At 51.3% G+C, this 25,834-nt stretch overlaps 1 protein-coding gene and 1 long non-coding RNA gene across 3 annotated transcripts in view; one reads left to right on the forward strand and one right to left on the reverse strand.

Moving 5' to 3' along the window:
* Window positions 1-749: 749 nt before the first annotated feature.
* On the reverse strand, window positions 750-11,791 carry LOC129403405 (uncharacterized). The gene is made up of 3 exons (XR_008629197.1): window positions 11,588-11,791; window positions 5,777-5,861; window positions 750-1,186 (listed from the first exon to the last, which is right to left on the reverse strand). It is a non-coding gene; the product is annotated as an uncharacterized LOC129403405 (long non-coding RNA).
* Window positions 11,792-12,159: 368 nt separating this feature from the next.
* SIN3A (SIN3 transcription regulator family member A) overlaps window positions 12,160-25,834 on the forward strand; it is a 69,544-nt gene continuing 55,869 nt past the window's right edge. Inside the window, exon 1 of one of the 2 annotated variants that reach the window (XM_055132483.1) lies at window positions 12,160-12,239. The gene's annotated coding sequence lies outside the window, so the exon portion shown is untranslated. Of the gene's footprint in view, window positions 12,240-15,903; window positions 16,140-25,834 lie in introns of those variants that run through there. The other variant, XM_055132482.1, reaches the window with a different exon arrangement.

Below are 25,834 nucleotides of genomic sequence, written 5' to 3' on the forward strand. Positions count from 1 at the left end.
GACGAGCCAGAGCCAAAAGCAACTTGGGAGGAGAGAGAAGGGAGATCGGGTTCGAGAGAGGAAGCTAGACTGAGACTCTCTGGGAGAATGAGCTGGGACTCTTTCCTCTTGTGCTGGAAGATTCCTTTCCTGTGCGGCGTGGCCTGTGCACCCAGGTGCCCATTTCTTCCCGCCCGCTGGCTCGCCAGACGCAGGCTCTCGAGCTGGGTGGGTTCTGTCAGGAAGCACTTACCCCTGTGTGGGCAAGGTCGTTCCCTGGGGTCACGCTTTGGTCTGCCTCACCCAGCCTGTCCCATTCACTCCTGACCCCTCCTTCCTGCTGCGCCAGGGAGGGACCCAAGACTCCCCAGCAGTCACCGTCCCAAGGAAATCCCGGGAACCTTCAATCTTCCCCCATCACAGATGAGGTTGGCAGCTGACCAGACCTCAATAATTTTATACTGTAATGAGCTCTTTGAATGTATATATTCTTATTTTTACGATTTTTTTCATTCTGTATTTAACGTCAATGAACTGAGTCAGATTCAGAAAATAATTGTAAATGTTCATATTCAGTATCTTACAGCGATACAGTTTTGTATTTACATATAAATATACCGACATGAACAAACCCTTTTAGCTTCATCAATTTAGTAGCAGTCTGGGGAAGGGAAGGTGAGGAGGGTTCCAGGAACTGGCCTGGGAGGGCTTGGGAGGGCTGTGAGTGGTCAGGGAGGGACTCGAGCCTCAGCAGCTGAGACTTAGATCTGAGAGCCACTCACCGTATGCATAGGCCATGGCCCTAGCCCTGGGCACAGAGAACCAGCTGAGACCTTGCTGGGTGCCGATTGCTGTGCCAGTCCTCCTTTACTCAAGCTTCCTAACAGTCCAGTGAGACGTTCACTCCTTGCCTTCTCTTCCTGCACAGATGAGGAAGAGGGTTGCAGTGATTTACTCTAGAACTGGAGCTCAAGCTGGTGGTAATAAGCCTTAGAAGCCTTAGCCTCATCACGAAACCGTGGCCCTGATAGCATTCTTAGAAGACCAAAGCTGTTGTTTTTCTTTGTTTCTTTCTTTTCTTTTCTTTCTTTTTTTTTTTTTTTTAGTGTATGTACGCATAGGTTGTTTTTTTTTTTAAGCTCTTAGAAAATACAATGATTCTTCCAGTCCAGGTAGTTGATCTTTAGCTCATGTTTCATGTAGCAGACTAGAAAGAAGACAGAGAAGACAGATACCCCAGTTAGATTCTCCTGACAGAGGCCCTCAGGTCGGCAGAGTACCATGTTGGGGTCCTCCCAGGGAAACGTAATACAAAAGGATGCACTAGTCTTGGAGGGATGAGCTTTCAGCCATCCGCATCTCTCCTTAGCAGAGACCCAGAGCCTAGTCTCCGCAGGACCGGTTCCCCGCCACAATCCACCACCTGGGTGCAGCTGTCCTACAGAGTGGGCAAATACTGGGTGTCTCAATAAACATGATTGCAGCCAACACTGGGGACTTAATTCTCTTCCAGGTACTATTCAAAGTGCTTTCTAACTATTCACCCTGAAAACAACCTTTCCTTTTTTTTCCCCCCCCTTGAAAACTTTTTTTTTTTTAATTAATGAATCACTGTGAGGTACAGCTACAGACTTACAAACTTCCATGCTTACATTTCAGTCATACAGTGATCGAGTACCCATCCCTCCACCAGTGCCCATTCTCCACCATCAGTGTCCCCAGTATCCTCCTCCCTCCCCCCCTCCTCCCCCCCCCCCCCCCCCCCCCCCGTGGCAAGCACATTTCCTTTTACTCTCTTCTCTCCTTTTGGGTGAAAACCTTTTGAGGTAGGCATTGACAGGAGGAAAAATTGAGGCACAGAGAAATTAATCTGCCACACCTGGACTATCCCACTCTGAAGTATCTGCTTTCAACTCTTTACGATCTAAGACAGGTTCTAAGACTGTCTCCTGGTGTACCAGTAAAATTTATTGAGCTTCTTCCCTTAAGCGAGAACTGATGAGTAGAGCAAAAGATGAAGCCAGTTCTTTTCCTGGATGGCCCCCACCCCCACCCCATCCTCATGGAAGCAAACAGTCACAAAGATGAATAGAGATTCTTAAATTTGGGAAACTAGGTTAGGAATATTTGGTGAACTGTGTCAGGAAACAAGATTAATGATACATTTTAAATGTCTGGAGGAGTCAGCTTGGAGCTATAACTGATTGGGAAAGTAATCCAGCTGCTGTGTCCATTCAGAAGTTATGTGTGAATTCCTGGTTGCAAGACCAAAGATGTAAGTCCTTAACACAACTCAATATGTCATAGGACCAAAGATGTTATCACTTACAGGACTCAATAAAAATGCAGATGCCTGTGCCCTGCCCAGAGGTGGTTAAAAAAGAATGAATCAGGTTTTGTTATCACTGGCTTAATTCATGAATTCTTTACTCAGGGGTATGGCTAGCAAATTGTTACCCTCTAAATCTTAGTGAATCAGAGCGAAAGGAATCTCTCTCTTTCCCTCAGAGCTTGTAGCTTTTATCATGGGGAAGATCATTGATAAGTCTTTGTGAACCTACCTCTATTGGGTGTTTTGTTTTTGTGTTAGGGCCACACTGGATGGGACCAGGGTTATTTCTAGCTCTTTGCTCAAGAGTGACCCCTGTTGGTGCTTGGGGGACCACATGTAGTGCCCGGCATTCAAACCTGAGTTGGCCACATGCAACACAAGTGCCTTTATTAACCCTGTACTATCTCTCCGGCCAATTAGATGTTAAATGAAGTAAAGAAAGGGAAAGACAGAAGCCCTCCAGAATCTGTTCAGAAGGTCAAGGTCCTCATACAGGAGTTTTGGTGAGGAAATAAAGAAAATTCATCATCAGGGGCCAGAGAGCTAGTAAAGGGGCAAATGTATACAGGGGTAAAAATTCTTGTATTACATGTGGCTGACCCTAACTCAGTTCATGGAACCATTTATGTTCTTCCAAGCAACACCAGGAGTAGTCCCTGAGTACCACTGGGTGTTGGCGCAAAACCAACAATCAGATGCTGGGTCGTGCAGTTGAAAATATAAGATATTGCAAAAGTGTTCAGGGGAGGGGCTGCAGTGATAGCATAGCGGGTAGGGCGTTTGCCTTGCATGTGGCCGACCCAGGTTCGATTCCCAGCACCCCATATGGTCACCACCAGGAATAACCCCTGTGCATCGCCAGGTGTGACCCAAAAAGAAAAAAAAGTGTTCAGGGGAGAGGGGGCAAGAGAGATACAGTACAGCAGGTGGGGCATTTGCCTTGCACGTAGCTGACCCAAGTTTGATCCCCAGCACCCCATTTGGCCTCCTGAGCCCTCCAGGAATGATCCCTGAGCACAGAGTCAGGAGTAAGCCCTGAGCACCAGGTGTGCCCCTGCCCTCACCCCCCTCCAACAAAATAAAAGTTCAGGGAGAGGGGCTGGAGCGATAACACAGCGGGTAGGGCATTTGCCTTGCATGTGACCGACCTAGGTTCAATTCCCATATGGTCCCCTGAACACTGCCAGGAGTAATTTCTGAGTGCAGAGCCAGGAGTAACCCCTGAGCATCGCCGGGTGTGATGCAAAAAAAAAAAAAAAAAAGTTCAGGGAGAGAGACCATTATGGGCTAAGGCAGGTGACTGCTGAACTGATGGCTACTTTTGCACCGTATTCCCTCTAGCATTGCCACCGTACATAATTCAAGCACAGCAAATAGCCCCAGTCCCCTCTGTATTTTCCTGTTGCTCCCTTCATTTTGCCCTCTGACAGCTAGAAGAGTCCTGAGGGGTGCTCCGGCATCCTTAGCCTAGGCTGCCCCCACCATCAGCCTCCATGAGGCAAAGTCGCAGGGACATGACTGAATGGAACTGGTACTTAGGAAACTGAAGGAATAGCCTGGGGAACTGGGCATCTGCCTTTTAAGGCTTCCCACTTCTAAGGACAACCAGAGATCCTTTAGGGGAAGTGTCCTGGACCTGGAGGGAGGTGGGACCAGGTGAAAAGCCCTCCTGTTGTGACCAAGTCTTTTGGTAGCTTTGATGTCCCTCCACTCAACCAAACGAAGTTCCAGCTTCCCTTTCTGAGAGAAAGGTTGTGTCAGATGGTCCTGGGACACACTGTGGCTGCAAGGGTCCAGTTCTTGGTCACTTGGCACCAACACCTGGAAGGAACCAGAAGGACCTCACTTCTCAAGCTGGATCAGCTCCTCGCTCGCTCGCCCAGTTTTGGCTTGGTTCCCAGTTTCTTCAGGAGGCTGCCACTTCCATAGAGTCCCTCAGTCCCCTTCCCATTTGGACCCCAACTTGGAAAGCCCTTGAAATCCCTCCAGTGCTCAAGATCTTCACCCCTACATGCTGCTCTCCGTGGGACAGCAGGGCAATTTAGAGCCAGTGAATGGGCTGACCAAGGCCTTGGATTCCCTGATTGTGGTTGAGACCCAGAGACCCCGCAGGGAGACGAGGGGCTGAAGTTATAGCTCCTGCTGGCTTGGGAGCCAGACTTTTTCTTGAGGTGCTACCTGTGATGATCACAGTACACTAAATATGAGCATCAAGGACTTAGGACAGCACTGCTTTTAGTTGACAACAGAAAACTGGGGGATGGATCGGTCTTCTCTACAAGCAGACATTTAGCAGCAAGCTGAAAAGTCTGCTGCAGCGTCTCATCTCCCTTCATTCCTCATCATGGCTCTACAAAGCCCTTGCTTGTGTTCAGTGTCAACCTGGCATGCCACAGTCTCCGATACCCGAATGTTTCTGCCTGTGGCCAGGTTAGACATTACTAACTACCAGAATTCCAGAAACAGGAGCCATGATGCCTTTTCAACAGTTTAATGTTTTTTTTTTTTTTTCTTATTTTGCTTTTGGGGCCAGTGGTGCTCAGGAGTACTCCTTGCTTGAGGGTGGTGGGGTTTACTTCTGTAGTCAGGGTACCATGCTGTGCCAGGGACCGAACACCAGCCTCCTTTGAGGCTGCCAAGCACGTGCTCAGCCCTTTGAGCTGTCTCTCTGGCCCTGGGTAAATGATAGTTGTTAAGACTATAAGTAGGTGAGGGTAGGAAAAAAAGATGGTAGTGTACAAAAGGTAGTGGGGAAAAAGGAACAGCTCCCCGCACAGGCCGTTCTTCCCCCTCTCTCTGTCAGCCTGACTTTTTAAATTTTATTTTGGGGGTCACACTTGGCAGTGCTCAGGGCTTAGCACCTCGATAAGTGCTCAGGGATCACTCCTGGGAAGGCTCTGGGGCCTGGAGTTGAACTCAGGTTGGCTGCGTGCAAGGCCAGGACCCTACTCACGGAACTGTCTCTGGCCCAAACCTGACTAGTGTTCAAGGCGGTGTATTTGGCTTCAGCCTCAGGATTGGCCAGATTTGCAGCTAAGTCAAGGTCAGCCTTTTTTTTTCTTTTTGTTTTGGTTTGTGGGCCACACCTGGCAGTGCTCAGGGCTTACTTCTAGCCCTGTGCTCAAGGGTCATTCTTGATGGGACTCAGAGGACCATAAGGGGTGCCAGGCATCAAGCCTGGGTTCGCAGTGTGCAAGGCAAGCAGCCTACCCGCTGTACTGTCATTCTGGCCCGAGGTCAGTCTTCTCAGCCGTGTGGGAGGGATGTGTGGTGGCAGCGATGGGTGGTGGTTCGGTTTACCTCTACTTAATAAGTATTCTGCAACCAGCAGCTCATGGAAGTATGTAATGTCTAATGTCCACTGGACTGGAGATAGCCAGTTGGAATTCAACTGAGATGGAAGCTAGGAGCCTTTGGAAGTGTGTGAGACAGAAGGACATCAAGAAGAGAGGGGTCATACCCTACCTTTTGGAGACACCAGTTAAGAGCTTGAGCCATGGCTGGACCTGCACAGTAGAGCACTGATTGATGTCGGGCTCAGGATTCAATCCTGGGCAATGAGAAAGAGCAGAGTATGAGAAGGAATGGAGAAAGGGAAATCTGAAGGTTCCTATTACTCTGTAGAAGAACCAGGGAGGCTAGGCTGAGTTCTACAGGCCAGTGAGAGGTAGGGCGTGGCTACCAGGAATGAACAGGGTTTGGAATTGGGGGTCACTAGTAGAGCAGGGACTAACAGGAGAGAGCAAGTGAGTGGGAGGGGAAGGAAGGGGCTGTAGCGCTCTTGAGCTGTCTCCACGCAACCAAAGGGAAGCCCATCTACCTTTTCGCCTCTGGATAAGATTCCATTTGAACCAAGGGAACTGCTGCTTCAAGGGGGTGGGGGCAGGAGGGGCTGGAGTGATAGCACAGCGGTTAGGGCATTTGCCTTGCACACGGTCAACCCGGGTTCGATTCCCAGCATCCCATATGGTCCCCTGAACACCGCCGGGGTAATTCCTGAGTGCAGAGCTAGGGACCCAAAAAGTAAAAAAACAAAACAAAATCAAGGGGGGGCGGGAGGGTGGGGCAGCAGGGGGCTAGAGAGATAGTACAGTGGTTAAGGCTCCTTGCCAATCCAGGTTTGATCCCTGCTACCACGTTTGGTCTCTTGAGCCCCACTTGGAACAACCCCTGAGCATAAACATGTGTCGTCCCCTCCCAAATAAAAATCATCAATCATCATCATCATCATCATCATCATCATCATCATCATCATCATCATCATCATCCTGTTGATGGTCGAATTTCTCGAGCGGTCTCAGTAACATTTCCATTCGTCCAGCCCTGAGATTTTAGAAGCCTCTCTCTACTCGTCCTTCCAAAGATGCTGTACTGGAGGCTCTTTCAGGGTCAGAGGAATGAGACCCAGCTTGTTACTGGTTTTGGTATATTAATACACCATGGGTACCTTGCCAGGCTCTCCCATATGGGCAGGAAACTCCCAGTATTTTGCCAAGATCTCCCAGAGGGAGAAATAGGCTATGAGAATAAAATAAAATAAAATTAAATTAAAATAAAAACTTAGGGTGGAGCAATGGCACAGCGGGTAGGGTGTTTGACTTGCACGCAGCTGACCGTGGTTCGATTCCCAGCATCCCATATGGTCCCCTGAGCATTGCCAGGAGTGATTCCTGAGTGCAGAGCCAGGAGTAACCCCTGTGCATTGCTGGGTGTGACCCAAAAAGCAAAAAAATAAAAATTAAAAAAAATTTAAAAAAAGCTCTTTGAAATCAAAGCCTGTACATTGGGGAATATATTGTTTATTTAAATTCTAGATTTGCACCCAGGGGATAAATGAATGTTAAGAGAGGGCAAGATGTCTCAAGGCAGTGAGTGGTGATCTCCAAACACACAGAGACAGGACAGTGCCTGAGACACCCACCTTGCAGGTAGCTGACTCAGAACCAACCCCAACACCACACAGAATCCTCTAAGCAGAGCAGGTGTGGCCCCAAATTAACAAGGAATAAAAGTTGCAAAGAAGTACATAAACTGAACTCTCCAAAACCACGCATGAATCAGGAATAGGGAACGTGTACAACCTGAACCAGCTGGTTGCCAAAGAAATGATTTCTTTACACCATGGGATGGGTCTGGGATCTTCTAGGCCTGTCCTCCAGGAACTGGCTCTTGAATGGCCAGGAGAGGAAGGAGTATCAAAGTATCAAATGAGAGAAAGTTCTGATTAAATGCTAGGCATACTTTTTTTTTTTTGATCTGACAACGCTCACTGATGGAGATATTCAGAAGTTTATGAGAAAGGAGATTAAAAAGATAAGTGATTTGCCTAAGACAGCTCTGGAGTGACAAACTGAGATAGATTCTTTTTTTTTTTCTTTTCTTGCTCTTTTTTTTGGGTCACACCCTGCAATGCACAGGGGTTACTCCTGGCTCTGCACTCAGGAATCACCTCTGGCGGTGCTCAGGGGACCATATGGGATGCTGGGAATCGAATCCGGGTCGGCCATGTGCAAGGCAAATGCCCTACCCACTGTGCTATCACTCAAGCCCCAAACTGGGATGGATTCTGACTGGAAGTTTGAGTGCCTCCCCTGGAACCTACGGGGTCCTGCTTTCGGGGAGGAGTAAGCCTGGCTAGTTCTGAGCGCGAGATCAGAAGGGTTTGGCAGTGAGCTTTGGCAGAGTTGCCAAAATGCAGGCTCCAAGTTTCTTTCAGCCACAATGCTCCCCTCAAAAGCACTGGGTGAGTCTTCTTGTGACTAATGCTAGTGGGATAGTGGCAGAAGCTCAGACCATTTGGGGAGGTCTATGTGTTTTGAGTTGAGTATGTGTAGATAGTTGTGACACAAATCTTCGAAGATATTTTTTACAAAGGGCTGGAAATCATTGTAGCTAGCTGAGGACAAAATGTTCTTGGAGTTAGGAAGCTAAGCCAGGTAGCGCAAGGTGGAGGGCTGGGGCCGTCTTTATTCAAAAGTACAAAGTGGATCATGGCTTTGGATCAAGTAGCACTATAGCACTGTTGTCCTGTTGTTCATCAATTTGCTCAAGCGGGCACTAGTAATGTCTCCATTGTGAGACTTGTTGTTACTGTTTTTGGCATATCGAATATACCACAAGTAGCTTGCCAGGCTCTGCCGTGAGGAAGGGATATTCTCGGGAGTTTGCCGGGCTCTCCGAGAGGAACAGAAAATCAAACCTGGGCAGGCCATGTGCAAGGCAAATGCCCTACCCACTCCAGTCCTTGGATCAAGTATAGAGCCACAAATGTTCAAGCTGTGGACCTAGACAGACTTGCCCCAAATTACTCAGACAAGTCACTCCACAGCTCTGAGCCTGCTTGCTTACGGACAAATGAGGATAATTAATCTTAACACACAAGAGGCCTCCAGGAATCCAAATGTGACCTCCCAAAGTGGTGTTCTGCAGATTTTGTCCTTACTAATGGGGTAGGGTGGATGCAGCCCTCAGGGGACCTGACTGGCAACTGTCATCAAATTAAAAACTCACTTTCCTGGAGTCTGGGACTCACTGTTTAGACCAACGTCCATGTACAGAGTCAGAAGCAAGCATGGGACCTTCTCTGAGAGGCCTTCGGAGCCTGTGTCCTGCTGTGGACAACGGGGGCTTAAAGGTGAATCAGACTGAATATTCTCCAGAAGCTCTGTCCAGAGGCAGTTCGGGACAGGATTTCCACAAGGGTGGACACGCCGGCAGAATATATCACTGAATTCTTGTCCCCTGAGCAGGAATAATGGTTCTGGCTGCAAATACTTTCTAACTGACTTCATCTATGTTATACCACTCGCTTTTCAGGTTGACATTCCAATGCTTGAGCCTCTGGTCTCAGCAGCTCGGGATCTCAAGGGGTGTATTCAAGCACATTCACTTATATAGGGGCAGGAAGCTGATCCACAAATCAGAAGTTATTAAGTGGATGTCTTGGGACTCAACTTCCAGGTTAATGTTCTTTTTGCCCTACCACTCACCTCATCCACATTCACGTAGTATCTGGCTTTGATCTAAGGCAGTTTCCCTTGGGAGATAGGGCAGGAGCTTGAGACCAGGGTTCAGACACCAGGACCCTACTGTTACATAGAAAAACATGCTTTCACCCTGGTGAGTCCCAAGTATGAGGCAACCTTGACATCTATGGCCCATGTCAGTTTCCGGGAGTCCCACTGCATATACAGTGCTCAATTCTTGGTTTTGCCCCACTCTGCCCTTTCTCTCAACGACCCAGTCAGCACAGCTGCCACTTGGACTGGTTATGTGACTTAGCCGTAGAGCACTTGCCATTCATGTGTGGGGCCCTGGTTCAAACCCCAGCATGCAAAGCGATATAACCACAACTCAAGTTCTAGTCCCTGTTCTGCCTAGGGTCAGTCATAAACACTTCCCAAATCCATTTTTTCCTGTTTGTCCACTCCTAACAGTGCTTAGGGTTTAGGGCTTACTCCTTATTCCTGGCTATGTGCTCAGGGGACCATATATTGGTGCTTGGGATTAAACTGGGTTTGGCCAAACCAGTTTATATAGATAACATAAAAAGTAATAGCCTTTTACTATCTCTCCAACTCTTCAGCCCTTATCTCCTTTGTGTTTGCTTGTTTTTAGTTGGGGCCACACTAGGCAGTAGTGGCAGTACTCAGGGCTTACTCCTTGCTTTGTGCTCAGGGAATCACTCCTGGCAGGCTCGGGGGATCATAGGAGGTACCAGCAATCAAACCCAGGTGAGCCAGGTGCAAGATAAGCACCCTACCTGCTGTATTACTGCTCTATTACTCCACACATTTGGGGGGGCACTCAAAAATTACTCCTGGCAGTGCTTGGAGTAACCATTTGGGGTGCCAGGGTATTGGACCTGGGTTGGCCACACATAGCAAGGCAAGAGCCTGGACAGCTGTACTATCACTCCAGCTCCTTGTCTCCCTTTTTCTTGTGGGGGGGTCACACTGGCGATGCTCAGGAGTTACTCTTGGCTCTGCACTCAGGAAGAACTCCTGGTGGTGCTTGGGAGGACCATATAGAATGCTGGGGACTGAGACCAGGTCAGCCGCGTGCAAGGAAAATGCCCTACCCATTTACTATTGCTCCAGCCCCTGTCTCCTTTTTGAAATTGTAATTTTTTTTCTTCTGTTGAGAATCAAACCCAGGGCCTCACACAAGCAAGGCAATTGCTGTAATGCTGAGCCACACCCCCAGTGGCTTTTTTCTTATTCCCCATTGTCACTGCTTTCCTGAGATCCTCATTATATCTCCTGGGACTTGCTGACAGCCTCATTGGCAGCAGGCCTCCTTTTTCCTGCAGACTTAAGCCCCTGTGCATTCTGCATACCCACCGCATCCACGGTGAACTCCCTTCTCTGGAGGCTTCAATCAGCAGTTTCCTCTCACTCTCCCATTGTGTACTCTGGTTCCAGACTCAGTTCTCTGTTGTGTTGGCATTTGGGTCTCTGCCTCCGTCCCCCGGAAACTCCTTTTAGATGGAAATTTGTGACATACTGCAAATGATTCAGAGCTTTAACTTGTCTATTAAAGCATTGGAATGGCTTTCTGGATTGAAAGTGACTGATGGAAAATAAACCTTCTGGCATCCCCGCCCTCAACAAGGTGTACCTACTCTTCAGGATTATAACCATCTCTGTGGTCTGCCACCTTGTAAGGCACCTCTCATTCGAGGCACTCACGGTGACCTTCCAGCTCCAGGATATGGAGAATCAACGTTCTAGGAGACCCTCATCCTGTGATTTGCGCTTCCTGCACACTTGGCTGTACAAACCAAAGGCTTCTCACCGGGTATTAAAATCTGTCATTATGGTTTCATCTTTCCAACCCTGGTTTTTCATTACGACAGCCACACTCGAAGGTCGTTAGAATGTTTCACCTCTACTCCTTTGTGTCCTCAGTAGAGAATGACTTGTCCTTTAAGTGACACCTCCTCCAAGAAGCCCTTTTCTTCCTAGAAATCTCACTCCTCTGGACTATGAATGCCTCTGACATACGTTTCGTCCGTGCCTTTCTGTCATCTCTATCCTGCAGTTTGGAACCTCTGGAGGAAATGCAGAGTGAGCATCTGACCCTGTCTGGGTAGGCGCGCCCAGCAGCAGGTGCCTCCAAGTAGGTGCGCAGAGCCGTGCCCGGCGCCCAGGACGCAGGACTGCAGAGCTGCCCGCTCTTGTGGCGCGGATTTTAGCGCCTCTCAGCAATGGGCCGGCCGCGGCTAGGACACTGCACTGCTGGGGGAGCCTGGACACCCGGTCGGCCGCTACCCACCTCTCTGCCGGGTTCCGGGTGCGCAGCGTGGAGGGAGCGGGGGCCGGGCAGCCCCGCCAGCTGCTCCCCGGTACGCTCTGCGGATGTCGTCCCCGCCGGTCTCTCCGGGTCCCGGGGCCTCCAGGAACTCGGGGCGGAGGTGCCGGAGCGAAGGGGCCCTGTGCCCCCCGGAGGAGCCTCCCACTCGCGACGAGTTTGACTTATTTATATATGTGTGTTTTGAGGGAGGGGGCGTGCAAATGACGGGGCCGGGGCGGGGCTCGGTGAGGGGGCGGGCCCCGGCGGTGACGTGCACGCCGGGAGGCCAATGGGCCGCGGGGGGCGTTCCCTCCCATTCAGGACTCCTCGCCTGCTTCGGAAGGTATGTTAAAACAGCTGCTTTTAATTTGGGCTCCCCAATCTCGGGGCGTTTGGGGGGCTCGTGCACTCCGGCCGGCCCGCCACGGTGCGGGCGCCGCAGGCCCCGGGCCGGAGCCGGGGCGGCCGCGGGAGGCGAGGGGCAGGCCAGGAAGGAGCGCTCTTGGCGCCGCCCGCCCGCCCGCCAGTGTGTGTCCCAGCCCCGCCGGATCGCGGGGCAGGGGGCTGGCCCGGCCGGGGGTCTTCAGCGCGCTGGTCGTGCTGCCTAGTTTATTCCACCGAGTGGTCGGTTTCGGTAGGTTTCGGCGGCGGACTGGGGACACAGAGGGCAGGAGGAGGTTGCTCCTTCCTTCCCGCTCCTGGAATGCCTTCAAGAGAAAGATAGTAAAGGGGGGGGGTGAGGTAGGGGGCGGAGGGTGGGCGCTTCCGTGCCCCGCCTGCGGCCGGCCGGACTGCGGCGCGCGGGCTCGGCAGGGGGCGGCGGCCTGAGCCGGCGGCCGGGACCCGGCGAGCTGGAGTTGGCGAGGGAGCCGGGCCCGGGCTCTGCCCGCTAGCCGCGCCGGGTTTTGTCTCTCTCGGCAAACTTGTCGGAGGGGGCGGTGGGCACGCTCGGCAGAGGCGCGGGCGCCTGGGCCGCGGTTGTTATGGACTCTGGGGGCGGGGGCAACGCCGGACTCGCGGGAGGGCCGGCGAGGGGCGGGGGAGCCCACCGGAAAGAACCCCCGCGCCGCGGCCCCCGCCCCGCGCGCGCCGAACTCCCGGGCCGCGGCGCCTGCTCGGCGTTCGGGCGCCCGAACCCGCCAGGCCGCGATCCCGCGCGCAACTCGGCGCAGGAACTCGGCAGCCCGGCCCCGCGGCCCCAGCTGATCTCGCCAACATGGAGCTGCCTCCTTCCCCGCCCACCCCGAGGCGGCGGCGGCTCGTCCCCCTCCCGCGGCGGGGCCGCTCTGCCGCGGACGGGGCGGGGGCGGGGGCGGGGGGCGGGGGGCGGGGGCGCCGGCTGCCGAGCGCGCCCACGAGGAGGTGGCCCGAAAGGGGCAGTGAAGGTCGGAAACTGGGAAAACAGTCTCCACGCTCGGCATCGGGAAAAGGAAATGCATCAGCGGGCGGGGAGGGGCGCGAGGGGCGCGACTGTCAGCCGGGATGGCGGCCGCGGGTTGGGAGGCGGGGCGGCGGCGCGCCCAGCCGGGAGCGGGCGGGGGCCGCGGGCGCGCGGGCTGCAGAGGCCCGGGCCCACCGAGCGCCGGGCTGCCCTTGCCTCCACTCCGTGGCCTTGCCTGTTTACTATCTATTCCGGCGTTGGCTTGTGCAACCGGCCGGGAGGGGAGGTGAGGGGCGGGGCCTTTCCAGCGCTTCCACTCACCTCGGGCTCCTGCGCAGGGCCCGCCTTCTCTTGTCTTCCACTGGCTGGGCGAGACACCCTTTCACTTCTCGGTTGCTGATTGGCTGACATTCTCCCGGGCTCCGCCTATCCTGGGCTCGGCTGGAGTTTAAGTTGCTAGGATTTTTTTTTCCGTGAAGGGCGGAGGGAGGATTCCTGCGGCTTACGTGCGGCGCGCCGTCACGCCCCTGTCTCGGATTGGTGGGCCGGGAGTCCCGCCTCCTCCGGCGGTGCGAGCCTCGGAAGGGAAGTCCATTCTGCCTCTCCGCCCCTTCCCGTAGCCGGGGCGCCCGCTCCGCACATGTGTGGGGCCCGCCTTGCTCCGCAGAACAGTCCTCCCGCCCGGAAGTCCTGAGCGGGGAGCCCTGGTCATGGCGGGGAGGCGGGGTGGAGAGGACAGGGAGCGCGACGAAGGCTTTCCCCGGAGTGGGTCTGGTAGCCCTTGTGAGCAACCTAGGAGTTGCTGCAGCGAGGTGTGGAATGAACTTAGCTTCTTAGCTCTTACAGGAGTCGGAAGGGGCGAGGGTGGGGCTATCTCGGGCCAGGTAAAAGATTCTGCGGCGCTCTGGCCTGGCTATTAGCGTGCCGCATGACCTAGCTTAATCTCGAGGTCGCTACGGACGCTGGGGGTGGTTTAGCACTCGGCAGTGGATGCTCTTAGTTAGCTTTATACCAAACTGAGCGACACAGGACTGACATGGGTGAATTAGGCAAAATCTAGAGCAGGTCATTCTGTTGACAGAGAAGCTGGTGGGCTGGCGGGACACCTGGGGAGCCCGTTCCTGGTGTAGCACCTAGTCCAGGGAACAGCAGAAGGGCAGCTCTCTGTCAGTTCTGCAGAAATGCTGTTTTATAAACTCCTCTGAACTTGGCTCGAAGTCTCTTTTTACCGTGTGACTTATTTTTCGTGAGCTTGCGGCTGGGGCGTGAGGCTGCTCCCACCTGCCTATTACCCGCGGGGTTGATAAATAGCTGCCTTGCTCTTGATGCCGGAAGCTGTCGTCGGCATCAGACCCACCTGTTGCCAGCACTCACTGCTAGCATCTGCCGTGGGTCGCGGGGGAAGGCACCCACCTACGTCTGGGCTTTCTCGGGTCCGTCACCTGGCTACTGCCTGGGCTCACTACCGGACTAGGTGGTTTTTTTTTTTTTTTGGCTGCTGAGAGCGGGAAAACTCTAGTCCCGCCCCCTCCTCTCCTGGCGCTCCGCGAGCGCCCCCCAAAGCAAGGCCAGCGTCAGTTCTCCGCCCTGCTAGTCGGGTTTTGCAAGCAGTATGTGTATTTCACGCGCTATTACTTAGGCGGGGAGTGCGTAGGCATAACCATTAACACGCTGTGGTTTCGGCAGGGGAAGACACTGGTTTTCTTCTTTTATTTTTTTGGCAACCACTTGGAGCTTTTATCTTTTTACTGGGGTGTGGAACGAACATTCACGTAACGCCGTGGCTTGTCCTGATCTCTTTCTTGACCTTTCTTCAAGTCTGCGGATGCTCCAGATCGGCCTCGGCGATCGCGAGCACCTTAGGGCTCACTCCCCGCCTTCCGGTGTCTCGTCCGGGCGGTGCTGTTAGGTCCCAGCCTTCATTCGTTATCTCCGCCTTCTTAGGACTGCATCTTCGGGTCTAGCTAGTAAGTGTGTTAGCTGTCCGGCCACCCCAACCTCGGTCTGGCTCACCCGAGGACTGTCGACTTTGGTCTCCAGCCCTCCATTAAATACTCACTGAAAGGCGTTCTCGGCTGCTCCGGATGTTTGTTTTTACATGGAGGCAGCGCGCGGAAGTGTAAGCTGGATAAGTGAGGTTCTTTAACCATTTTTTTTGTACGGGCTCCTCTAAGGTGGTAATGCTGCTGCATCTTCCCTTCCAATCCCGGGGCATCGTGTCGCCGCTCCGCGCCACCTCCAGTTTCGGGGCCTGGAACTCGGCGCTCAGTCTCTAGTGTAAACATTCCACAAAAGGACTGCGAGGGTTCAGCCTCCTCGCGCGGGGCGGAGTCAGCTCCTTCCGAGACGGGCGTCCTGGCCAATGGAAGGTCAACCGGCGTCGAGAGCTCCAATCCTAAGGCTGGGGGGCGGGGCCTAGCCCGGCAGTGTGGTAGGAGGGGCCTGTTTCACTTACGGACATTTTACCCCACTCTCTTACTTACCTTCCTGGGGCACGGAGAGAGCCAGTGTACCTTCCAATGCAGTGACCGGCGAGGGCGGGAACCGACTTGTTGGGCCTGTAGCTGAGACCGAATGGGGCGGGATATAGAGAGTCCTCCAATGAGACGTGAAGAGCTTCCCTTTTTCCTCCAATAGTGGAGCGGCTTGGGGGTGGGATCCAGCCGCCGGTCTCCAATAGGCGGGGTTGAGTTAGGGAAGCTCCCCGCCAATAGGGGCGTGGAGAAGGTGAGCGGCTCCCCCTCCCTTCCAGCCGAGGGGGAAGGGGCGGGTTGTCGGCCGCGAAGGTGCGGTGATTGGCTAAACCGTAGACGGGCGGACAGTGCAGCCTGTGGCGGAGCGAAGTGAAGTCTTCCCTCTGCGGGGCGGGCCGAGGGAGTGGGCGGGATTTCCCGGGTAACAGAGAAGCGGCCGCGGCGGTAGAGGCGGCGGAGACGGTTTCTCCATCTTCCCCCCCTCCCCTTCCCCCCTCGGAGTTTCCCTCCCTCCCACCCTCCCTCCTTCCCAGTCTGGACACCGGGGCCTGTGACCGCTTCGTTAGCGGAGAGGCGGCTGCCAGTCCGCTTCGGCGGGCCTGTGCCCCGTGCCGTTCCCGGGGCCTCCGCGCTGAGCCGAGGGGGACACGCAGTGAGGAGCGGCCGAGGCAGCTTTGCGGTGAGAGGACGCCGGGCTGAGGTCGGGGTGGGGAGCCTGGATGGCGGGTTACGCCGGAGCCGAGGGTGTGTATTTTTAGGGGGGCTGACCTCCTTGGCTTCCCGTAGCGCCGGCGGGCGGGAGGTGTGTGGATGTGTGAGGGGGGTGGGGGGCGGAGCGGGGTGCTCCGTGCGGGAGGGGGAGCGCGCGTAGTCCCGGTGCGCGCGGAGGGGGCGGGCTCTCGCGCCGCCGCTCAGGGGCGGGGCCGGCGCGCGCGTGCGGTGGTGGAGAAAGGGGCGGGGCCTCGGCGCCCCGGCCTGCGGGGGCGTGGGGGCCGGCAGGGGGTCTCCCGCGTGCGGCGTCAGGGCGCGGCGGGGAGTGGGCGTGGAGGTCGGCCTCCGTCCGCCTTCTGGGGATCCGGTTGGCCGGAGGGGCCGCACGGAGCGGCCATGCCCCTCCTCCTGCCCGCCCCCTCCCCCCGGTTTCCGCCTCCTTGGCGAACGAGGCGGGGCCCGGGGAAGCCCGCTGTCCAGTCCGGCTGGGAGTCCGGGCGCCCGCAGGGGCCCCGCCCAAGGTCTCGGTGGGGTGGGAGGGGCCCCCCGCTGGCGCGGGGCCGTGGAGGTGTCAGGACTTACTCCCCGCGCCCGCCGCCCGCGCCCGGAGCGGCGTGCTGCGCCCCGTGCAGCCGTGCAGCGCCCGAGCGCAGTTAGCCGCGCGCCCCTCGTGCCCGGGATCCTTGGGGCCAGGTGTTCAAGGTCCTTGCGGCGGAGTCCGCGCCCGGGCGCCGCGCACGGCGGGGGAGGGGCGGGGGACCACCTTTGCGGAGTTCCCTGGAGGCTCCGCCGGCGCGGCGCCCCTGCCCCTGGGCGGGGCTTCCTTCGGGCCAATGGGGCGGGGGGTACTTAGCCGGGGCCGCCGCTGCCGAGCCTTCGGACTTCAAACCCGGGTAGCGAGGAGCACGCTGTCAGAGCGCTGGCTTTGCACAAGGTTCAGGTCTATGGAGGGAAGGGGGAGGCTCATAGGGCACGCTTTACAAAAGGATGCTTTTAGAGAATCTCGAATAAAGGACTCCAATTTGATTAATTCTTGAATACTTGTCCTGGAGGTTCTGCTATTCATATAGGCTTAATTTCACAACAATTAGACTGCAGTATAGGTCACTACAAGTGCTCTTGAACAGTCTTCTGGGTTCCTGCAATTCTTTTCAAACATCTAGACCACTTTCTATTTATATTCTATAAAATAGAGTGTTCTTGTCCTGTTCATTATAAAGAGTGGCATGAAGTTGAGGACTAGTGCAGTTTTGTGTTTGTAATTTATGTGCCCTCACCTTCCAATCTGTTGTGCGAGTTGCTGTAGGAAATTTCAGGTTTAATGAACCGTTTTAATTGAGGTTTTTGCTTGGACTTGATAACTCTCTCTCTTTCACACTCTCTCTCTCTCTTTGCCCAGGATTTCAACTGGGTGGCTGCATGCAAGGCAGGCACCTTACCTACTGTGCTCTCACCCTGGCGCCCCTCTTTTCTTATTAATAGAAATCACCTAAGTATTCCTGCTATTTTTCATGAGAAAAACAAACATGGGAAGAATGTATGTATACGCTGACACCTGAGCAAACTCTCAGGCCTCCTGAACTGAAGTTAATTTCTAGATCTATGCTTAACCCGGTCGGGACTATGCTGTGCTGATGTGGAGAAAGCCCCAGCTTCTCAAGCTGAGGTAGCAATTGCGACAGTGGCTTTTGATTCATGGTGGCTGTAATAGAATTGGTGTGAAGACTGAATAACTAGGTGTTCTTCCCCGTATCCCAAACTGAGAAAGGAGAGAATTCGACTCTGAGGCAAGTTCCTAGTTGCCACTGTTCTCAGTGCTGTGTGCTTGGGGGAACACAGGCGAGCTATTCCACACTTGAGGAACGTTGTCTGTAGGTGTGCCAGGCAGATGGAGTTTTAGGGATTCGAGGAGGAATCTAGTTATACCACATTAGTACTTTCCATAAATGTTTACCTATTCAAATATTAGCATTAAATACCAGGGGTTCTTTGGGTCAGTTGGTTTTTCCTTTGGTTTGGGGGGGCCATACCCACCAGTGCTCAAGACTTACTCCTGGCTCTGTACTCGGGGGTAACTACTGGTAGTGTTAAGGGGAATCGTGGGGTGCCAGGGATCACACCTGGATTGGCCGCATGCAAGACTAGGACCTAAACCCCTGTATGATCACTCCAGCCCCGGTATCCTTTTAGAAGGTAGATTGGATAATATTCCTGGCAAAGCTTAGCCTTTTTACATCTTGCGTGAAAGCAGACAAGATACTGTAGGGCTGTGCAGGCAGATGTTAATCCAGCACAGTGTTTAAAAGGCTCTGTCACTTGTGAGACATTGTATAGATTCTTTTTTTTCTTTTCCTTGTGTCATACCTAGTGGTGCCCAGGACTTCTCCTGGTGGTGCTGGGGATGTAAGCCTCACCACCTGCTTGCAAAGGATGTCAGTCTGTTGAGCTCTCTCCAGACCCCTGTAGTTCCTTAGGAAATTGGTAGTGTATGCTTCTTCAAACTACACTCATCCTTGGATAGTAATAGTAATGAGAACTTACATTCATTGAGTTTCTATTATGTTAGTAGAATCCTCCAGTATTTCAGAATTTGTTCTTTTATCTGGCTATTTTCTTTTTTTGTTGCTGTTCTGGGGCCACACCTGGCAGTGCTCAGGGCCTATCCCTGGCCCTGAAATCACAGATCACTTCAGGTGGGGTGCTAGGGCTTGAACCCTGTCAGCCATGTGCAGGGCAAGTGCCTTACCAACTGTACTATTTCTCTGACCCTATTATGAATAATGTTAGTTGTTATGAACATGAGTGTACAAATGTCTCTCCAGTTATCTGCTTACAATTTTTGGAGTGTATATGCAGAAGTGGAATTGCTGTATCATAGGGTAATTCTGTGTTTTAATATTTTTAGGAACCGGCAGTGTGCTTTTGAAAGCAGACAGGCAATAGTTTGGGGTGCAGATTCTAAAGGTTCATTGAGTCAATATACATTTATTGACCATCTTCCTTAATAACTCTGGAATCAAACAGGAAATGACTTTGTCCCTAAGTTTCACATTCTTAGAAGAAAAGATAGTATGCGCATGATCATTTTACTACATCTTTGTAGATTGAGTGCCGTTTGAGTCCAGTACCAAGGGCTGTAAGACTTTCAGAAGATGCCGAGAGATGGCCAACTGGCTAAAGCTCCTGCCTTGCAAAGGTGAGGCCAAGAGTTTGATCTCTGGTGCTGTGCGTGCTCCCAGCCCTTGGCAACTCTGCTGTCAGTGATTCCTGACTCGAACCACAATTGAAGGGTGCAGCCCCGGCGTCCCCACTGAGCACCTCAACTAAAATGATACTTGAACACTGAAGCTATTAAGTGTAGCCCCTGCTGAGCACTGCAAGAAGAATGTGCCCTTACTGTTGCACTGGACCCATGATTCTTTCTGGTTTGTTTTGTTGAGGTGTCACACCCAGCTGTGCTCAGGGCTTCATCCTGGCTCTGCACAGCTCTCACTCCTAGTGTTCAAGTGTTCATCATATGTGGTGCGGAGGATTGCAACCTGGTTAGCTGTGTGTAAGGGAAGTGTGTGCCTGCTGTTGTGTCTCTCTGGTCCCATCCCTGATTTTTTTCTTTTTTTTTTTCTTTTTGGGTCACATCAGCAATGCACAGGGGTTACTCCTGGCTCTGCACTCAGGAATTACTCCTGACGGTACTCAGGGGACCACATGGGATGCTGGGAATCAAACCCGGGTTGGCCGAGTGCAAGGCAAATGCCCTACCCGCTGTACTGTCGCTCCAGACCCCCTGATTATTTCTTATACCTTGTGAAGTATTTAAGAATAGCAGGAAAGGGCCAGAGAGAACTCAAGGGGGTGAGTGCTTGCTTTACATACTGGAGGTTCTGGGTTTATTAATCAGCAGCATTGCATGGTCCCCTAATACCTCAGGGTGTGGCCTCTAAGCACAGGGCCTTCAACCCAAACAAAAAGGCTGCAGTGAAGAAACTCTGGGCATAATTTTTTATTAAAATAGCAAGATTTTTTCTTTACTTTTATTAGTCCTTCAAGGTACTAATAAAAATCCACTAATTCTGTTGCTTTTCTTCCATGTCTTCCTGTTTCTGCTACTTTAATAAGTACATGGAAGTTGCAGTTGATTTCAAAGTTAGGTGTATGTTTGGCAATTTCTGTCTTCTGCCTGTGCCTTTTTTTTTCTTTCTTACTTTCTGTCTTATATGTCAAAAACAGTAATAACAAGTCTCACAATGGAGACGTTACTGGTACCCGATTTGCTCGAGTAAATTGAACAATGGGACGACAGTGCGGTAATGCCTGTACATTCTTATATTTACCACTGCTTGCTAACTTACAAATTTCTTTTTTCTTTTTTTCTTTTTTGGGTCACACCCGGAGATGCACTGAGAAATTACTCCTGGCGGTGCAGGGGGACCATATGGGATGGTGGGAATCAAACCCGGGTCGGCTGTGTGCAAGGCAAAATGCCCTACCCCCTGTGTTATAACTCCAGCCTCAACTTACAAGTTCTTGAAGGACATATACGTCAGATCCTTATCTGCAATTGTGAAATGCAAGAAATTTTGTTTTTTAATTCCACAGCTAATTTAGGGGCACAAATTAATTTAGGCCTTTTGACTTGATACAGCAATATAAATGTGCTTGATTATGAAAAGTCACCTTGTGCTCTTTATTACCTTTCTAAAACACAAATAGTACTCATAAGACATTTCTGTCTCTTAACTGGGGGTCTTTGGACTGGAGCGATAGCACAGCGGTTCCATTCCTCCATCCCTCTCGGAGAGCCCGGCAAGCTACCGAGAGTATCCTGCCTACACGGCAGAGCCTGGCAAGCTACCTGTGACATATTTGACATGGCAAAAACAGTAACAACAAGTCTCACAATAGAGATGTTACTGGTGCCTGCTCGAGCAAACCAGTAAACAACGGGAGGACAGTGCTACTGAACTAGGGATCTCTACCAGCCCCTTTTAGTCAATGATAAGTAACGTTTTCTTTTCGATCCCTATTAGCACCCTTAGTTTCTTTCCATGTGTGGCTTCTCCTGTCTGTAGTGTAACTAGCAAGATTTGGCCCCTTAGTACCATCCCCCATCCCACCTGTAAATGTCAGTTCCACTCTCTAGTTTGGCTGATTTCATTAGCACCTGTTTCCTACTTTGTTATTGCCACTCTATTTTTTTGTTACTTAAATGATTCCATTTATTCTAGTCAATGTTTCAAAGGTGGCTTCTGCTGTCTTTGAATTCTTTCAGTCTTCTGATACCAGACTTTATAGACTCAGCAGAAGTATTGCAGGTCCAGGAACTACTAACTACAGTTCTCATTCTCATGTGGGACCCAGAGTGCCAGATCTCCATCGCTTGCTTTGTCATTTCGGTTTTGTAGATGTGAGTCAGTGTGTCGGTAGCTTGGGGGAGTGGTGTGCTGGAGATTGCATTTGGGACTCCTGTGTGAAAGCCTGTGCTCTGGCGCTATGAGCCGTCTCCCTGGTCCTAAGCCAGCCATTTTTTAACAGCAGTCCAAGCTATTTGTTTAGGTGGAGTGGTGGGCTACGCTCCACTGTGCTGACGGTTTACTGCTGGCAGGGCTCGGGGATCCAACTCAAGTTGGCAAGTACCTTACTCTCAGACCCTCAAGGGATTCTTTTTAAAGCATAACTCAAAACTCTACCACTTCTTAGCTTAAAACCCAAGCTTTCCTATTTCAATGCCAGTATTAAGTCTGAATGACCAAAAGGATAAACATGCACTCTCTATTACCCCATCCCATGACTTCTGACTTCATTTTCTTCTAGTCTCTTTTTCCTTCTGTTTTAGCCACACCTAAGCATGTAAAGTGCCACAGGGTCTTTGTATATACTGAACCATCTGCTCGTAATGCTCCCTTCCTCCTTTCTCAAAAGTTACCTTCTCAGTGAGGTATTAATCTTGATCACTTTTAACATCAAAAAATCTACTCTGCTTTATCTTTGTAACGCATGTCCCTACACTTTGTGTTCCTGTTAGAAAATGTAGTCTAGGGGGCCGGAGCAATAGCACAGCAGGCAGGGCGTTTGCCTTGCACGCGGCCGACCCGGGTTCGATCCCCGGCATCCCATATGGTCCCCCGAGCACCGCCAGGGGTAATTCCTGAGTGCAGAGCCAGGAGTAACCCCTGAGCATCGCCGGGTGCGACCCAAAAAGAAAAAAAATGATTAGACTACATTTTCTTTCTTTTTTTTTCTTTTGCTTTTTGGGTCACACCCGGCGATGCTCAGGGGTTACTCCTGGCTCTGCACTCAGGAATTACCCCTGGCGGTGCTCGGGGGACCATATGGGATGCCGGGGATCGAACCCGGGTCGGCCGCGTGCAAGGCAAACGCCCTGCCCGCTGTGCTATCGCTCCAGCCCCTAATCATTTTGTTTCTTGTCTTAACTTTTTTCCGACCAAAGTTTAAATTTAATGAGAGAAGAGATTAATCTGTTGTTTACTGCTGTCTCCACTTTCAGCTCCTAAAACATACAGATGAGCTTAGTACATATTAAAAGAATGCTTGAATGAATGAATGAATGACTTGGTACCCACCAGTGTCTTTTGCGAAGTGGAGTATATAAGATGATTCAAAGTGTTGTGCCAGTGTTTGGATGGAGGTGAACTACAGCTGATAGGATAAAGGCACTGTAAGGGGAGTGACACATCTACTTAACTCTCTTAAGAACCTACTTGACTCCTGTTCTTCCCTTTCGTCCCTCTCCCTTCTCTCTCTCTCTCCCTCTCTCTCAGAGAGAGAGAGAGAGAGAGAGAGAGAGAGAGAGAGAGAAAGTGCAGAGTGAGCACGAGAAGTGGACTGGAGTGCAAGAGGCCTGAGTTTGACCCCAGCACCGTGTGGTGCCTAAGAGTTTTGGGAGTGAGCATCCAGCCCAGAGTAGCTACTGGTGTGACCCAGAAATAAAAGAACAAAACCAAAGTTCGAGTGGGTATACATGATGATATTGTTCTTTTATATTCCCTTACCATTAATGCTTTTTAACTTTTCACTTTGAGTAATTTTTTGAAGTAATTTTAAATTTCAGAAAAATTAGTACAAAAAATTGTCATAGAGCTTTCTTTTTTCTTTCTTTTTTTCAGTTTTTGAGTCACACCCAGAGATGCTCAGGGATTACTCCTGACTCTGCACTCAGGAATCACTACTGTCTTTGCTCAGGAGACCAGACATGGTGCTGGGGATTGAGTCCGGGTCAGTCGAGTACAAGGCAGACGCCCTTCCTGCTGGGCTCTCAGCTCTCACCCAGATCCCACCGTGCATTTTATAAAACCATAGTCCAGTAAAATTATTGCTGATAAAATTACATATGTTACATATGTTATACTTTTTATATTGAGCTCACTAATTTCTTGTTCATTTTCTGTCTATAACAGTAAAAGTCTGAATGACAGTTGGATTGAATTCTAGCTTTCAAGGGTTTATATTTTTTTGTTTTTGTTTTTGGGTCACACCTGGCGATGCACAGGGGTTACTCCTGGCTCTGCACTCAGGAATTACTCCTGGCGGTGCTCAGGGGACCATATGGGATGCTGGGATTTGAACCCGGGTCGGCCGCGTGCAAGGCAAACACCCTACCCGCTATGCTATCACTCCAGCCCCTCAAGGGTTTGTATTTTTTGGGGAGGTGGTCATAGCCATCTGCTCAGGGATACTCCTGGCAGTACTGGGGGGACCATATATAGCTTCAGGGATCAAACCCAGGTCAGCCATGTGCAAGGCAAAATCCTTACCCACTGTACTCTCACTTCAGCCTCAGGTTTTCTGTTTTTTTTTTTTTTAAAGCTTTTGTTGAAATATTTGGTAATTCATAATTTTTTTTTCCTCTAATAGCAAAGAAATGAAAACTACCAGAGGAAGATACTTCACAGCCATCAGAGAAAGTAGTTGATGAGTGCTGTATAGTAGAGAGCACTGCAGATTGTAGTGATGATAAAATTGACTATAATCTCAGTCACAGACTGTAAGTCTTCAGAGGACAATATCCTAGATGAGTCTTAAACTGAAAGATTTCCAAATGCATGATCTATTTCGGAAGGAGGTGGTGACAAAAGAAACCGTGTTCTCATCCAGGTAGCCAGCAGGAAGGGCTTCAGTGGTTTTGGTTTGGGTTTGAGGCCGCCCCCAGTAGTGCTTTGAGCTTGCATACTTCTGGCTTTATGCTGAGGGATCACTGGCCAGCTTGGGGGAGCTAGCTCTGGAGACCGTGAGGGTGCCAGGGAGTGACCGTGGTCAGCTGCATGCAAGGCAGGAGTACCCACTGTACTGTCTCCCTGCACCAGGTCTTTAGTCCTTAACTGCTTCAATTTGCTAAAGGAATATACAATAATATTCTTAAACATTTTAGGGTATCTGTGTACCAAAACATAAATGGGTATGTTAAGTAGACAGGTGCTGCGGGTGGATGTGTGATTGGAAGGAAACAGGGTAGTAATAACGATTGTTGACTGAATGTTCTGGTTGGTGATAGTAGAAGACTGAGAGTGTGAACACTTAGAGGACAGTACAGACAGAAGCTTCCTTTCCAACCAAATTAAGAATTAAACTTCGATGGGGGCTTGAGTGATAGTACGGCGGGTAGGGTGTTTGTCTTGCATGTGGACAACCTGGGTTCCATCCCCAGCATCCCATATGGGCCCCCGAGCACCTGCCAGGGGTAACCCCTGAGCAACGCTGGGTGTGACCCAAAAAGCCTCCTTCCTTCATCCAACCCCCCCCCCCCAAGAAAAAAGGATTAAGTTTTCAGAGTACTATATTTGACGATTCAAGGACAAGGAAAAAAGTCAAAAGTGATATAAAACTGCTATTTTATACAAGACATTTCTGAAATCTGACATTATTTCAATGATTTTGTTCCAGGTTCCTATGTGGCAACTAGTGATTGGAGTTTTGTTTACTTTTAGTTGGTGTTTGGGCCACACCCAGCAGTGCTCAGAGCTTACTCCTGCCTCTTCACTTACGGGTCTTTTCTGGTGAGGCTTTTCGACCATATGTATTGTTGGGGCTCAAATCTGGGTCTGCTGCATGCAAGGCAAGTAAGTGCCTTACCCGCTATACTATTTCTCTGGTCCCAGAGTTGAGTTTTAAAGTATATTGACTATTTGGAATATGTGTGCCTTGAAACCCAGAAAGATTATATTTTTCTCTTCAAAACTAATATTTTCCTGGCATTTTGAAGATTAAAATGGAATTGTTGGGGCCAGAGAGATAGTATAATGGGTACAACCCTTGCCTTTCATGCAGCCAGCCCTGGGCTTGGGTCCCCTAAGCACTGCCAGGAGTGATTCCTGAGTGTAGAGCCAGAGGTCACTGTTTTGTTGTTTGTTTGGGGGCCATACCCAGCAGTGCTTGGGGCTTGCTTTTTCTTGACTCTCTTCTGAATGTGGCCCAAAAGCATCCCCAATTTTTTTTCAATTGAATCATTTTAGGAGACAGGTAGTATAGTGGGTAGGTGTTTGCCTTACACATGGCCAGCCCGGGTTAGATCACTGGTCCCCAATATGGTCCCCCAAGCCACCAGGAGTGAACCTTGATACAAAGCCAGGAGTAAGCCCTGAACACTGCTGGGCGTGGTCCAGTCCCCTCTCCCTCCCCCTGAGTATTTGAGTCATGTTGTAAAGTATT

This window comes from Sorex araneus, chromosome 3, assembly GCF_027595985.1.
Source record: "Sorex araneus isolate mSorAra2 chromosome 3, mSorAra2.pri, whole genome shotgun sequence".
Lineage (NCBI taxonomy): Eukaryota > Metazoa > Chordata > Mammalia > Eulipotyphla > Soricidae > Sorex > Sorex araneus.